We start from the raw sequence: 16,345 nt of genomic DNA, 5'->3' as shown, positions 1-16,345 counted from the left end.
TAGATCTAGGAGAGGACTGAGAAAGTTCTAGGCCAATAGGGACTGTCACTCATTAGTTTCCTTGCGGCAAATGGTGTGTATGTTCATTTCTGGAAAGGTAAATGAGAGAATCCCAGTCAGATTAGTTGTATTTCCATGCTGTGGATATCAAAGGGAAAACTAATTTATGGCCTGAGTAACATTGCAGTGCCACTTATAAGTTTGCAAATGACATAGCCAGCACAGGGTTATGTCTTCCCAAAGACTTCCCAAAGACTTCCTAAGCAACAGATAGCTCAGTGGTTTAGGCATCTGGTTTAGCATGATTGTAGACCATGTTTTCAATGTTGTGTAGCATTTTTTTAGTTTTCAGGCATCCTGTGGAATGCCTACATTTCTCTCTCTTTTTAAAAAAAAACATTTTAAGTGACATATTACTACAGTGATGCAGTGCCAAAGGTTAAAAAAAAATTTTTTTTAAATGCATGGCTTTGTCCCTGCTATTTGAAACCTGCAACTGCCTGCAAAGGCAGTATTTATTATGACAGAGTCATTCACATTGCTAGAAGCAATTCATAAAGAATCAATAAAATTAACCACAATTTTTATACTCATTGTTTTCAATTTTAACTATTGCTGCATTGGGGCCTTTTCAAAGAGAAAGGCAGGGTTAAAATATTTTAAATAATAAATAATAAATTCAGAAGCATGAGAAATTTAAAAGTCCCTGCTGGCCTCTTTAAAAAGTCTCATTTTGTGGTCAAAAAGAAGTGAGCATCACCATGTGTCATGTGCCAGGATTTTTAAAACTGATTTTAATTACACAAAATACTGACTCAACAGTGGTCCTTATTCTCAGTGTAAAGGCGTGTATAAATGACCCACTGTCATTTATACATGAAACGATGTATAACATGGACGTGGTGGCACTGCGGGTTAAACTGCAGAAGCCTCTGTGCTGCAAGGTCAGAAGACCAGCCATCGTAAGATCAAATCCACACGACGGAGTGCGCGCCCGTCGCTCATCCCAGCTCCTGCCAACCTAGCAGTTCAAAAACATGTAAATGCAAGTAAATAGGTACCACCACGGTGGGAATGTAACAGCGTTCCGTGTCTAGTCGCGCTGGCCACATGATCATGGAAATAGTCTATGGACAAACGCTGGCTCTACAGCTTGGATATGGGGATGAGCACCATGCCCTGGAGTCAGACACGACTGGATTAAATGTCAAGGGGAACCTTTACCTTTTACCTATGTTCCGCAGTAATTTTTTCAAGTGTTTTGCACTACAAACATCAGCAGAACTTACAAACTTCCCCTTCTAAGTCTAAAAGGGGTGGAATATCACCAATTCTAATTCTTATTCCTAAATGCCCTGTTATGCCAATCACTGATCAACCATGATGCCAGGTGCCGGGTATATGATGTTTCATTATTTGGAATGTTTTGTTTCAAAGAAGCCAACAGAGAGAGGCATATGGTCCTTTATATAATTACAATGTAGGATTGTGCTAAAGGTCTACATTTTTATTTCAAAGGGGATTCATTTCAAAAGTCAATCTTCCCACTCCTGATGATGGAGAATAAAGACAGGGCAGTTTTTGTTTATCTTCATTTTCCACTAGAACTTTTTGGCAACCATGTTATTCATATGTAAAATTCTTTAGCTAATGTTATAGTAAACTTGGGGGGAGGGTTTTACCCAATTCCACTGAGATGCCAAATCAATGACCCTGAACAGAACTGACTGTACAAAGCTCTGTCTCCCTCTAATTTGAGTTTCCAGATATCCAGAAAATCCTTGTTGCTTCAACAGAGGTTATCTTGAATATTAAGGAGAAGTTGTTCTGTGCTACTCTTGAAGACAGAATTGATGAAAAACAAGGAAGTGGAAATTGCCACAGGGGGATGAATAGACATTAGAAGAAACATCTAGCAGGCTGTCCAGGAGACTTTGGGGGTTTCTTCAGTAGAAATACATAAACAGGGATGGGATAGCAATTTGTTAGGGATGCTATAGTTGTATTGTGCATTGCAAATCCTGAGCACATATCCTTATCAGAGAGGGGCACAAACAAACAAAAAAATGAAGCCACTGCTTGGTTGGTTTGGATCAGTTTGGGTTTCTTAAAACTGACAAATCAAAATGAACCAACCCACCAATTTTTTTTTGATGCCCCTGTCTCCTTCCCATTGCCCCTCTGACCTGGTTCTGCCACCTTCTCCTCTTCCTTCTCCTCCTCCTCGTCCATCTTCAGAGAGAGCAGCCTGGCTTCCCTCCTGGGAGCTGGGCTTGCTGTCTCTGTGCATAAACCCACCTATCAGGTGACAGGTCTGGGTATGAGGAGAGACTTGTGGCCTGGTTTCTGTGAGCTGGGCCTGCTATCTCTATGCATGTGCCAGGGTCCCAGTTGATCAGGGAGATCAGCTGGGACCAACGAACCACAACAAACTTCCATTTCAGAAATCTTCCAGAAACCTTTCCACTATGAAATTCCATTTCACAGAACTGTATATCTGTTTATCTGAGGTGTTCCCACAGTGTGGCAGATCTTCAGGTAAAAGCAGCTGTTTTCATTTGTTTTCTTGATTTCATACTTTCAGAAGGTAAACCTGGAATTTTTTTTCTCTTTGATTTAAATCTGCATATTACAGAGCATCAGAATCAGAGTGAAAATGTCTGCTCTGTTCTTTTCCTTCATGGATCCAAAAACAAATAATCATCCACAGAGAACCCTATCAGCTTAATACTATTAAAAAGAATTTGAATGTTAATTTTCTGTGCTGCAAGATAAATGCTAAATAATTCAGAGAGAAGCATTGAAAGGACAAATTTCAAGAACCTGACTGCATGTGTAAATAGGAAGTGATTTATCAGTTCAAGGAAAGAAGCAAATTAGTGTTTCAATTATTTTGTTTGCAGAATTCCTTGGTGGGTCATTCTTTTCATCATTAGACAACCTGCATGGATTGAGTTTGGTTAGAATTATACTGAAGGCAAGGTTTCCCAAGTAGCATAAACGGATTAAGCCATGGGGGCCTTATTAGTTTTGATGGGAGCCATGCAGCTAAATCTCTGTATATTGTGGGCACATGGAACATTTTTAAAGCTTCTAGTGACAGAAATTAAATAGGTTTAGAAATACACTTCCACGTGCGCACACGCACAAAATTACATCACTTAGATTTAGAGGTTTTAAGTTTTGTATATTGTTAAAGCCTGTTTTTTTAAAAATAAAAAACAGCTGAATGGAAAAAATGATCCTCTTTCTTTCCTTTATTCTGCACAGAGATGGGCGTTTGAAGACTGGGAGATCATCATCCTCTCCCAAAGTCTCTAGGACCATACCTAACTATTTCTGCTATAGAAAAAAATGCCTGTTCCACCAAGCCTGCACCTAGGATTTTTCCCCCAGATTAAAAAAAAAAGAGGAAACATAGTTTGTTTTCAAAGAGGATCACACTGCAAGGAGTTTTGAGAAAGTGAATTTGAATTTCAAAAGGAAACTGGTGTTTGAATTTCCAGTGGCAGAATCGTCACTGTTTTATAGGTAAATATGGCATGCAGGGACCACACATGTTAAGATGGATTGTGTTAGGGAAGATATTAAGGGACACAGTCCCTAAAAACCAAAGCAAAACTACACAATGCCTTTGCTTTCGTGAAAAATGTGGCTTTTTCACCATCACTGCTAGGCCACCAAAGTGTAGTAGTGTGTTACCAGGAGGTGCATGCCATCCATGCTCTGCTTGTTTAGTATATGAATGCCTTCTTTCTATGCTTTGGGTCAGTTGTAGTTTCATCTGCTGTATACATGTGTTATGAGTGACAGAGTGTGACAGAGTGTGTGTGGGTTCCAGAAAGACCAGCACCTCAGACATGAGAAGATGGAGAAATCGCAAGGGAAGATGGGATAACGTGCCTAATACAAAGCTGCAAAAGAAGATGCAAATTGCAGACAGAGGCAGTTTCGTTATTAATAAATAAGAGACTGCTATGTGGGCAAAGGTTTGGACTTTTGTACATGTTTTGCCCAGACAAGAGGGAAGTCAGCTGAAGCAAGGAGTCCAAATATAACTAACACAGCCTACAAGGAAAAGGCCTATAAGAAGGATGACCCAGGAAGAGATGGGGGGCCTTTGGAACAGCTCTGGAACGACCCCCATCTCCCTCTCTGAGGAACGATTCTCCCATCAGAGGAAGGTCTTCTGGATGAGTGAATATTTTGTGGGAATGGGAAGTATGAAAGAGAGGCCTCTTGGTACCTTTTGTCTTACTGTATATCCTATGTCTTGTGTCTCATCAATACATGTTACATGAATAGTGCTCAGCCCAAAATTATTGGTGTATGGTATTCTTGTCAGTAGTCTGGCTGGGCTCTCGCTCTCTTCTCTCATGGTCCGTCTCTTCAGGATATAAGAACAGTAATCCATTTGGGGTAACTCATGGGAACATAGAAATCTGGCTTATACTGAGTCAGACAGTTTATCCTACTATCCTACTGTTGTCAGTTCTGACTGGCAGCCATGATTTTCCAAGGTTTCAGTTATGATTCTATCCTAACCCTCCCTGGAGATTATTGGTGTTTGTTGCTGGGCTCTCATCCAAGTACTAACCAGGCCTGACCCTCATTAGCATTCAAAATCAGATACAGTCAGGTATGTTCAGGGTGGTATGCTGGACACTGATGTCCATCCCCACACCTAGTGAGAATAATGTGGAGTCACTACCCTGCCAGAAAGGACATATGTAGAAGGATAACAATACCATCTAAGGTACAGATGTCTCGAACCAGGGAATTTGTTACTAGGGAAATCAGGCCTTATTCTCTGTGTCTGTGTGACAGGGAAGTCAAGCACAAGAAATTGCTTTTGCTCACAAAATTGCATTTGGCTCACAAAATGCAGAAGACAAACCTGTGGTTCTGATGGCAATTTTTGACCCTTGGAGGTCATCCAGAAAATGGCCTAGATTTCCGAAACACTTCATTCAAAGCAGAGACAAGGTTTAAAAGCCAACTTATGTGGTAAATGTTATGGGACGTTTAACTCAGAGTGCTTTCCTCAAATGAGTAGAACTGGAAAGGGGGGGGGATTAGAAAGGAAGGCAGCATCATAGAAACCTGAATGTGGTAATGTTGTAGCATTCCAAATATAATGGGAGGCACATCTATTTTGGGGTTACCACAGGGTGGCCATGTTCCCTGCTTTACGAAGGATGGTCATTTATTTGAAAAACATCCAATCCAATTTTTTTCTTTGTAAATAATAAAGAAACCTGAGAAGAAATGAGACAGGGCTTGAAAACGTGCAAGAGAGAACAGGAGAATAAGCAGGCAGACAAGTTACAATTGTCTTGTATAATATGGTGAAATGTATCAGATTTTTATTCAGTTGGAGTAATTGTTTCTAAGTTTCTATCAGTACATATAAATCAGTGTATGGAAATTGCTGTTTCCCCTTCCATATTTTTGTTTTGGAATTTAACTGTCCACCTTAAGCTTTATTGTTACCCTGTATTTCAAAGGTTGCTCCAGCCTGTAATGGACCCAGTGGCAATGTTTTCCAAATCACTAGCCCAAAACGTTGCCATTCAGTGAACTGACTATAGTCCAAGACAGCTGATACAGGATTCAAGAAAAAAAAGCAAATCATTGAAAATAAAGGAAGCCATTGCAAGTCATCTAAGCAACTATTTCATCTCCTCCTCTGCTGTGCAGATCCTTGTGTCTTATCTATCTTTTTTAACTGATGATCTAGTTGAGGATTGACAAGAATAAGGACTTCACAGGCATTGTTTTTTCTACCGCTTATTGCAAGGTCACAAGAATCCAGGATCAAACATTGGCCAAACCAGTGATGCTATAGACCCAAAAATCTCACATAGCAAGACTCAGGGAAGAGGTATTTTCATCCTACAGCTTCCAGTCATCCCACAAGTACTGTCACAGCTGAGGCCAGGACCAGCTCCATTTACAGCTCTTCTGACTACAAAAGAATGAGGATAGAATTATGAGAATGAGGATAGAATAGCTTTAATGATAAGACCATTAAAATGAGGGGGGGGGGAAAGCTCCTGTGTGAAAAAGAGTGAAGAAATACTCATGAGAACATTTTTTTTAAAGATTAGCTCACAAAAAAAGCTCACTCTGCTAGGGAGTTTTTAAAGAATGGATTCCTCTTTAATGTAGCATGAAGTTATTTTCAATTTACCTTTCATTTCATAAAAGATATAGAAAGAAACAATTTCTTAACATAAGGCTAAATATCTCACCAATGTAATTACATTAAATAGAATGGGATGCCAAAGACAGTGCTACAGGACCTATTTTTGTCCAACTGAAGGTGCGGGGTTGGCTTAAAATGCATATATTTTTGTTCTTCTCAAAACTCTTGACCTTCTGAAATTAGCCATTCATTGGCTGTTTCACATCTATGCCTTTTTGCTGAAATGATGCATTTATCTTTCCTCGCTTTAACCTTTATAATCCTTTTAGCAACCAAGATAAATATTTTAGGAACTCATTGGTTTTATGGATTTTAGGGAAACACATCTTTGATTAATTTGATGCCATTTAAAATGATCTGATTTCAAACCAGGCAAGTATAAATGTGCTACTTGTATAATGACTTTGAATACAACCCTGCAGATGTCTAAGTAGAAGAACCATAATGGGATTATATTTCTTAGCTGATATGTGACTTCAGATATGAACAGCCTTCTATTTTATTTCCACTTTAGACAAATGTGTATTAGATATGCAAGTGCCTCTCTAAAAGGAACATTTATTTGCACCTATTTCTCCTGAAACAAAAACAACAAGAAAGAGTGATGTGTCCCTTGGAGCACGGGGGGGGGGGATTGCTCAAGAAAGCTCTCTCTCTCTCTCTCTCTCTCTCTCTCTCTCTCTCTCTCTCTCTCTCTCTCTCTGTGTGTGTGTGTGTGTGTGTGTGTGTGTGTGTGTGTGTGTGTGTGTGTGTGTATGTGTGTGTGTGTGAAGTGCACTTAAGGAAACAATTCTGTTTCAAAAGAAATGAAGAGTAAAGAATTCATTTTCATGTATTGATTACTTGGTTTGGTCTACTGGTTTACTGCCAGATGGGACTGTGATTTAAGGGTTTGAAATTATTGAACATTATAGTTCCCAGTGTGTACAACAAGACCTTTTAAACAAAATGCACTATATACAATATACAGTATATACTATATGTGTACATTCAAGGCGTTGTGTATGGCTCTGATTAACATGGACTGCCTTTTGCTAGCACACTGATTCTTATGATAGAACATCCTGAACTATAAAGAACTGGTCCCTCCTTAGCTTCAAGGGTGTCCTGCCCAGTTCCATCTTAATGAAGAACTATAAGGAGGGAAAATAAGAGCCTTGGAGTTGCCCGTCAAGCAGACTGAATAAAAAAAAGCAATTATTTTTAAAAAACCCTCTGGTTTATGAATGTGAGAGATTAAGATAATGTCCTCCTGTATCCATGATTCAAAATGCCAGGAAATGGCCCAATATTGCTGCACAATATTGTGCCTGTGTTGCCAGCAGGAAAATGGATGTTAAATTTTACATAGCAAAGGGATATGTTGATGACACGTACGTATGTCAGCATTTACAGGATACCCTCTTGTGCTCACTAACATTTCTTCTAGGCATTTTGATACCTAGAAAACTTGTAGAAAAACAGTCCTGAGAACTGCTTTGTATTTGGATGAGAACTGATGGTTGTGGTGGGGAAAGGAGTCAGGTTTTGGGATTTTCCTTTGCTTGGTGTCTCTTCTTGCCACAAAGCAAAAAAACAACAACTATTTTTATTATTATTATTATTATTATTATTATTATTATTATTATTATTATTATTATTATTATTATTATTATTATTATTATTATTATTATTATTATTATTATTATTATTATTATTATTATTATTATTGCTGTTGTTGTTGTTGTTGTTGTTGTTGTTAATAATAATAATAATAATAATAATAATAATAATAATAATAATAATAATAATAATAATAATAATAATAATAATAATAATAATAATAATAAACAGTAACTGCATATTACACTGCTGGATAGCTGAATGGTTTAGATACCTGACTGCAGAGCAAAATGTTGGGAGTTTGATTTCCCACTGTGCCTCTTGACAGTGGCTGGACATGATGATCTGTAGGGTCCTTTCAAGCTCTGTAGTTCTAAGATGATGCTGATGATATTTGTTTTGAATATTTGTTATGTATTATTTTTAAATATATATTTTAAAAAATATTTTCAATATCTGTATCTTAAAAAAATATATTAATATTCTTTTCGTTTCTCTATTTTTACAGTCAGACTCAGAATCTCCTTCCCAACATGATTCTGATCAGCTTGTTCGGTCAGGAAAGAGTTAAAAAGGCAAAAATGTAGCTAAGAGTCAGCTAATTCTGTCGTGATTGACAAAGTCAAATGTTCAGATTGCCCGTTATGTGGAGCTAATTTCCCCGCTCCCCTGGAAAAGGTATGTGAAGAGATTTGTTTGTTTGTGCTTTTTAAAGAAAAACTGCAAGAGCAAACTGTCTGCAACAACTGTGCCAAATTTGGTGCTGATCTGAAGCCCAGTTTCAAAGTTATAATTTTTTGTTTGGGCTGCCCCCTTTTTAGAATTGCTTTTTAGAATACTGAATTGCTCTGCTAGCACAAGATCGTTGTTGCACTCTCATGCAGCATGATACATGTCATCCAGTTCATAATTCTATCAGCAGTGGTGAACTCTGGCCATTGTACTGCTGCTTAAATTATTGCATTTTAAAAATATTTGCATCTATTCATATAAACTAGCATATGCAAAACATCTGCAGATCTTTGTCCTCTTTGGCATGATACCATAAACAGACGCCCCACATTGAGCATCCATGATTAGATCTCATTATTTATTTTTAAAGGAGGGAGATTGTACAGGGACTAGACACATCTGATCTAGGTTTTCTCCCCGGCTACTCCTATTTACTCTGTAAAGGAACACATATAAGCATGCATGAAGCATTCTGGAGAAATGTAAATAATCAAAGATGCATGGTAGAAAAATCACCAAGCTCTTTTCCTTCCAGTTCTAAAGACTGCATGCAAACCAAGGAAAGAAGTGAGTCTCTGCACCATTTGGGAGGTAAGAGACCCCAGTTCCACTTTGTCCAATCAGCACCATGGTACAAATTAAGGGAACCAGGAGATCTAATGACAGATCTTCAACATCTTATTAAGACTAAACCTAATTTTTTTCCAAGATGGGTTTCAATGGAGGCTTCCGTAAATTCATAGCAAAATAGCACACAATAACACATTCTAAATTTGTGATGTAGCCTCCATGGGGAAAATTGTACAGGCAAACAGGCAGATACTGTATAGTATAATTGCAAAGGAAAAGCACAGACTAGTGAAAATTGACTAGATTGTATGTTAGGCTATATGCAGATACAGTTTCTAGGTACAGTATCTACATATGCAGTCAAAAAGACTTCTTAAAAGAGCTATAAACAAAAATAGAGAAATATTCCAGCCACAGTGTACTACAATACCTAGTTTATCAATGCAATTCTCACTATAACACACAGAGACATTTAATATGGTCTGTTACTTCCTTCAAATGGTTTTTTACTTCATTAAGTAGCATTCTGCACAGTAAGTAGTTCATGAAAAAGTTACTGAATGTCAGCTGGCCTCTTAAAAAGATGTAAAGTAAAATGCAGACGCAATCAGACAGAGAAATAGCTCACATTCTGGACTATTGGCACAGTCCAGGGCGAGCTATTTTCTGGCAATCACATGATACACAGGAGATCATGAACCAGCCCAAATCTGATCTATGATCAAGCTGGAATTTTCAGTCAAACAGGAAGTCTGCCGTCTTTGGGGTTCAGGCTGGAATGATTCCTATACAAACAAGAAGGGCCGTTGTATATTACCAATTTGACTAACAGATCATATGGTTATGTGCCAAAAATGTTTTTTGTCTGCTGTGTCTATGTATCAGTTAAAAGCCTTATTTGAGTGTTCAGCTCCATGCATGACGGCAGAAGGGAGAAAGGGGATATGTTCTGTCTCTCTGTCCCCTGTTTCATCTCAAGTAGCCCAGCTCTGTTTCCATTCATACTTATTTTGAACTGAAAGTCTGAAGCAGAGAGCCCACTGTGAATACACAGAGGTCTTCCAAAATCCGTTCAAAAATGCATGAGTGTCTGCACAAATACAGCCATCTTCTCAGCTGATATCTTTAGCCCCAATGCACGGACATCAATGAGGACAGCAAGCACACTTATGCTGCCCTCTGTGACAGTGATGACTTCAATGCCTGAAGGAGACTCAGAAGTATATGAATGGTATTTCAATATGGATAGCTGGGGTATCCGAGAAATTTGACCATCCCCTCTCCTTTTTAAGGAGGCTAATGAATATCCCACAGTGCATGGTGAATGATGTACAGGCAGAGTTTGCTCAGCCTTCTATTCAGGCAAGAGCATGGAAACAGGCCTTTGATTTAAAGCTGAAAGTCATCTTTTCTGAGGGCTCCTTTCTTGTCCCACTTTCTTGTCTTTTAGATCCTCCTGTCAGAAACTAATAGATAGCAAGCTAGGAGTCCTGGGCTTATCACAAGAATTATGTAATTAGGAACATGGGTGAAAGAGAATCAAGACTTTATGTAAAGAAGCAGATTTATCAAATAGATCTGGCTAGCAGTCAAATGAGAGCCTGAAAAGTATGTTTTCCATTCTTTTTCGGTATTCTATTCCCAAGAAAGTTCTGCTGTACAACTATTCCGTGTTACTGGAGAGATCTTCTACATGCAAGACTGAATATTGTCCCTTTGAGGGAGAAGCAAGGAAGATTGTTAGGGCAACCTTACTCTGAGAGAGTTTGTCCATGTGACAGCACTAGTCTGTGCTCCTGCCCTTTTATGCAATTGCAAGAGAGGATTTTTTGAAAAAAACATTATTTGATTTATTGGAAATACCATTATCTGAAGACATTGTCCCTGCACTATTAGAAGATTAAAATCCTTATTTATCTGTAGCATTTGTTGATATTCAGTCCTCCCAAGATAGTTGAACCTCATATAATGTAACTATTTTGGTTTTGTTGTTGTAAATATTTTTTTCATGAGCTTCTGGGGTGAAAGGAAAGGAAAACATGATTACCTTCTTATTACCCCCCAGGACCTATGAGTGACGTTACTTGCTCTGTATTGCATCTACCGCTGTACAGCTGTTATTTGTACCATTTAAAAATAACACAAAGGACAAAGTCTTCATCTTTCTGTCTTCTAAAGTACGGATTGCTTTATATGTTTCAGGTGTTCTACTTCATCTGGGCAACAGGCAGTCCTCAGGCTGCATGCAGCACTTTGAGGTCTGTAGAGCACCAGCCTATGCTGCCTTTTCCCACAGCTGTGGCTGGATACCCCCATCTCTGTTGTCCTCCAGCCAGACCATCAGCTGTTTTAATGGATGGACTAGATCAGTGGTCCCCAACCTTGGGCCTCCAGATGCTCTCGGACTTCAACTCCCAGAAATCCTAGCTAGCAGAGGTGGTGGCAAATACTTCTGGGAGTTGTAGTCCAAGAACATCTGGAAGCCCAAGGCTGAGGCCACTGGACTAGATAAAGAAAGATTAAAATGAAGGAAGCTACAGGGAGATTTGTCTCCCTATGTGCTCTCCTCTCTGTCCTAACTCTGATCTTACCAGTTGGACAAATAGCTGTTTAACAGGCTGATAGAGCACAATTTATAATTATTATTTTATATAATAATTAATATATTAAGTCAATTCTGACTGATTGTAACCTTTCCCGGAGTTCTCTATGTACACAGTACTCAGAAGTTTACCTTTACCTTCTTTGGGGAGTTGCCATGGCACTGAACAGCTTACCCAAGGCTACACAGGCTGGCATTTCTCTCAGAAGCACAGTGGGGAATTGAATTCATGATCTGAGGCTCTGGAGCCAGATATCTAACTCAATGAGCTATCCAGTCAAGCCTGAAGGACACATTTGCTTGGGAGAAAAGCCTATGGGAAGCAGAAGGCTTATCCTACCTACGTACAGTACACCCTCCTAATGACTATGTGAATACATGTATTTAAGAGAGTGCATATGTATATATATATCAGAGAGAGAGAGAGAGAGAGAGAGAGAGAGAAAGAGAGAGAGAGAGAGAGAGAGAGAATGCAGTTTAGTGTGAGAATGTGATGAGGAAATACCAGCTCTTTTTTCAACCCAAGTTACAGTAGACTATGCTGACTTTCCTATGTAGCCAATCAAATACCCACCACGATAAGGGTCCTTCATGTGTAAAAGATTGCCTTATATTATTCTGAGATGGCTAAAACCTGCATGGTGGTGCTGCATGTGAGAGTTTAACACTTGTAAGTCTCTTCCTAACCATACACTGGTCTAGTCATATGAGAAATATTCACACCAATATGAAAAACCATAGTATATTTTACACACAATTCTGCAAGTCCACACACACAGTAAATTTAATTAATATTATTGCAGTTAACAATACATGCAATGTATTACAACCCAGCAGTGCTTTTCAGTAGCCTTCTATCTTCAGTTTCATGTTTGGACTGCCTTTGAAAGTAAAAACAAATGAAAAGAGAAAATAAATAAATTAATTCTTGGCCTCCAGATGTGCAGAGAATATAAGGATACATTCACTTCCTGACCCTCTGGCATCTTGAGAAACTTTCCCATGAAGTTTCAAACTTGGAATGAAAAAGTATCCTGTAATACAAGAATATAGTGAATAGTGTGGCAGGAAAGATGCCACTGCCAATGGATGGTCCATAGTACAGGTATGGAGTGATGTTATCTGAGGGGAAAATGTGTGTGCTAATGGCATCTTGTGAAGGCACCAGACGGGTCTCTAAATGAGAAAAGTCAGGACACCCTCAGAATTCGGAATAAAGCTATTCTGAGAGCTGAGGCGTGTTGAATAGGAATGAAACTAAGACAAAGGCAGAATCCTATACAAAGAGACAGGAAAGGATCTGTTATGTATCACATAAGGAGATTAACAAGTCTGGGTACCTTAGAATGGAAGTGTAAACCACAATGAAAGGAGCAAATGTTTTCAGGAAATAATTCAAAGTAGATGAAAATCTGTTCCAAATAGTTTGTGTGTGGACATCATGGTTTCTTTCAAGTGGCAAAACAAATAAGCCCCAGCAAATTATAGCTAAATGATTAATGGGTGGGAAAGGGGTAAAATTAGATGGGTTGTGGGTGTCCGGCCCTCTCCAGGTAACTCCCTCAATGCCCTGGGAATGCTAACGAAAAGGCTGCCCTTGTGGACTCAGACATCTAAGGGGTATAGGAGATGGTACCCATAGATGGAGGAGGTCCTGCTCTAGTCTCAGAGGCTGGCTACATGGGTGTTTAGCCCACAGTGTGATCCACTGCAAGGTCAAGCTTGTTTGCTCCTAAAGATGGCGATCAGACAGTGGAAGATTTGGCTGCAGGCAGCTTCTTGACCAGCCCTTTAAGAAAAATATATCACATTGGAAGGAGGAGAGGGAGAAATCATTTCACAATATTCAATGGCTAGACTTCAATGAAAAAATTATAGTGGGATAACTTTATCAGCACAAATTTCAGCTGCAAATTGCTCCAAGTTAACAAGTCACTCCTGCAGGCTGAGTTACATGACTGGTGTACATAGAAAATCCCTATATTGACTTCTTAACTTGTAGTGATTTGGAGCTGGGATGTACATCATTTTTCTGAGGAGACTCTTAAACTGAGTTTCCTACACTCCTTTTCAACTGTCTGCGCTAGTCTGTCATTTGTGCATCTCTACAGAGGAATAGTCTATTATGACAGAACTTCCTGTCACATGATGAGCATCAGCAACAAATAATCTGCTCAATGGCCCAAATTAGATCCATCCAGTTGTGTTCTTTGAACACAACATGGTAAGTAAGTGTTCTTGATTTAGAAGATGTGTTAGAGCTCACTTACTCAAATATTTAGCCTGATTTATGGGTTGCACTGTAAGAGCATTAAGGCTAAGTCTCAGTAAGAGCACTGTAAGTGACTTTTAAAAATTAAAGAAAGAAGCAAATGTAACTAGTAATCTGAGCATGCTGTGAAATATTAATTATGCATTTCAAGTGAGGAGAATAAACAAGAAATAATTTAATCTATGACATAAAATAAATCCCCCAATGAATCCTTGCTAAAGGCATTTTCTAAATAAACACTTGTTTTTTTAAGTCACAAAGGAAATGAATTTGAAAATGTTCGTTACTGAAGTCAGGAGCCGTTTATTAAAACAGTTTGCAATTATCTGTTCTTTAATTATTTAATTTAAAGGAAAAGCATACATTGCTACTGGGTGTGTGCTGCTAATCAGAATGATGCTGAAGGAAGAAGAGCATGACCTCGTAGGAATGTGGAAGAGATGAATTATAGCTACTAAGATTCTCTAAAGAAGTAAGACAGCATGATAGTGATGTTAAAATTCTCCATCTGGTTCACACTGAAACATACAAACTGGGCATGTGTACTATTTTCCATTGAATGTGCAAACCAGACTGAATCAGCAGGGGTTGTTGTGTGATTCCTGAGTGATTTAAGGGCCAAGCAAGTGCCTGCTGTTCACCCCAGTGCAGAGCACCATCACAACAGATCCTCTGTATCTTATTCAGCATTCATAGATGTAAATAGCTGGTCAGTGATTTGAAGTGAGGAAAAAGGGAATGGAGAGTAATAGACTGAGCTACCTGCCACCTGGAGGAAAAGGTGAGGGACAGCTGAAAACCTCCAATAAAATCCAAAATATCTCCAGCTGCACACCCCAGCTACTGAGGCAGAAGGGAAGACCATTGACAGAGGTGCTGCGTTACCAGACTACGCCAGGGGGCGTAATGGTGAAGTGAACTGCTCAGAGATGAAACCAAACAGACACTGTTGTAGTGTTGAAAGTATTATTTACATTAAAGTCCATATATACAGGGGTAAATACAGTTTCTCTTGGTCTTTATACAGTCCTGGTCATTCACAGTAGTTCTTCAGTTAGCAATGGTAAATTACAGTTTCAGTAACCAAAGATTGTTACCAATGTAAATAGTCCAGCATCCACGAAGTCTTCTCCTCTCACCACAGAGATAGTCTTCCTCCAGGATCTTCTCCTTGCAATATGGCAAGTCTTCATCCAGCGATGCAGTAATACACAGCTCTCAGCAACACGATCACCAGCAACACAACAACCAACCACCCAAACTATCCAACAGCCCAACTACCCAACAGTTTGTCTCTGTAAGCTTGGCTAGTTTTATTCTTAGTTGAACCAATCAAATTGGTTGTCACACAGCTGCCTCAATTAACTCAGCTGTGCTCCTTTGTTACATGTTGCTTGACTAAATCCTGATTCTGTAACAACTTATCCACTGAATTGCAATGAACAATTCCCTAGGTTGACTTTGAGACCTGTCAACCATTCTGTAAACCATTTCATGGAAGTGTAAAGTTAAAAAACAAAGAATTCTGCTGCAGCTTTGATAGCATGTCTGCATTCTGGAACATTCTTCTTTTTCTTCGTTCTCCCACTCAGACTAGTTTACTGAACTTTACTGAATTATCACACTATTAGTGTTTAGCATGTGCTTTTTTTAGTGTGGAAAAATAATTGTCGTATAGTTCACATTAGACCACTGTTTAGTTCCCAGGTTTCTCACCCCTTTATGAGAAAGTTATTGTTGTTTAAACAGAGATCCAGAAAATGTATGGATAAAGTTTCATATCCAAGGAACAAGTGAATTGGGATGTCTCCTGAAGGGTAGATGGTGGATCAGCCTTGCTCTGCATGTTCTTCATTCAGGAACAGAGGGGGTCAGGGTTGGGCTATTGTATACCCCTAATGCAAACATATTTAATTATAAACTAATTATACAATTATAAAATATAATTGTTTACAACTGACAAGATATATTTAATTATGTATTCTTAAAATCAACACAGACATCTTTCAGCATGATGCCAAAAATTAACTATGCCACATAAATTCTGGATATAACTTGCTAAAATTGCAGTCTCAATCTGGGAGTAAATATCATTGAACGGTATGGAGCTTCCACCGGTCCTGAATAAACATGTGTAGAAGTGCAGCAAAAAGGTAATACAAAGCCCATAATGCTAATGTTGTCCTGAGCCCAAACTGTATCACTATTTCTGATTCCAGCTACAGTCCTAGACGTAGTTGCTTTAGATTAAACCCCATTGGTGGAACTCACTTAGAAGCAAACATTCAGGGCAACATTCTAAGCACTACAGTCACACTGTCTGTAAATTGAGTCATGGCAACTGGACTTCTTTCTTGTT

The 16,345-nt window shown here is 38.8% G+C and overlaps 1 long non-coding RNA gene across 1 annotated transcript; it reads left to right on the top strand.

Annotated features, from left to right (window-relative positions):
* Positions 1-7,929: 7,929 nt before the first annotated feature.
* Positions 7,930-11,371, top strand: LOC144586719 (uncharacterized). Its single transcript, XR_013541720.1, has 3 exons — positions 7,930-8,488; positions 9,078-9,133; positions 11,315-11,371. It is a non-coding gene; the product is annotated as an uncharacterized LOC144586719 (long non-coding RNA).
* Positions 11,372-16,345: the final 4,974 nt, after the last annotated feature.

This window comes from Pogona vitticeps, chromosome 1 (assembly GCF_051106095.1).
Source record: "Pogona vitticeps strain Pit_001003342236 chromosome 1, PviZW2.1, whole genome shotgun sequence".
Taxonomy (NCBI): domain Eukaryota; kingdom Metazoa; phylum Chordata; class Lepidosauria; order Squamata; family Agamidae; genus Pogona; species Pogona vitticeps.
This window is presented reverse-complemented; position numbering and strand designations above follow the sequence as displayed.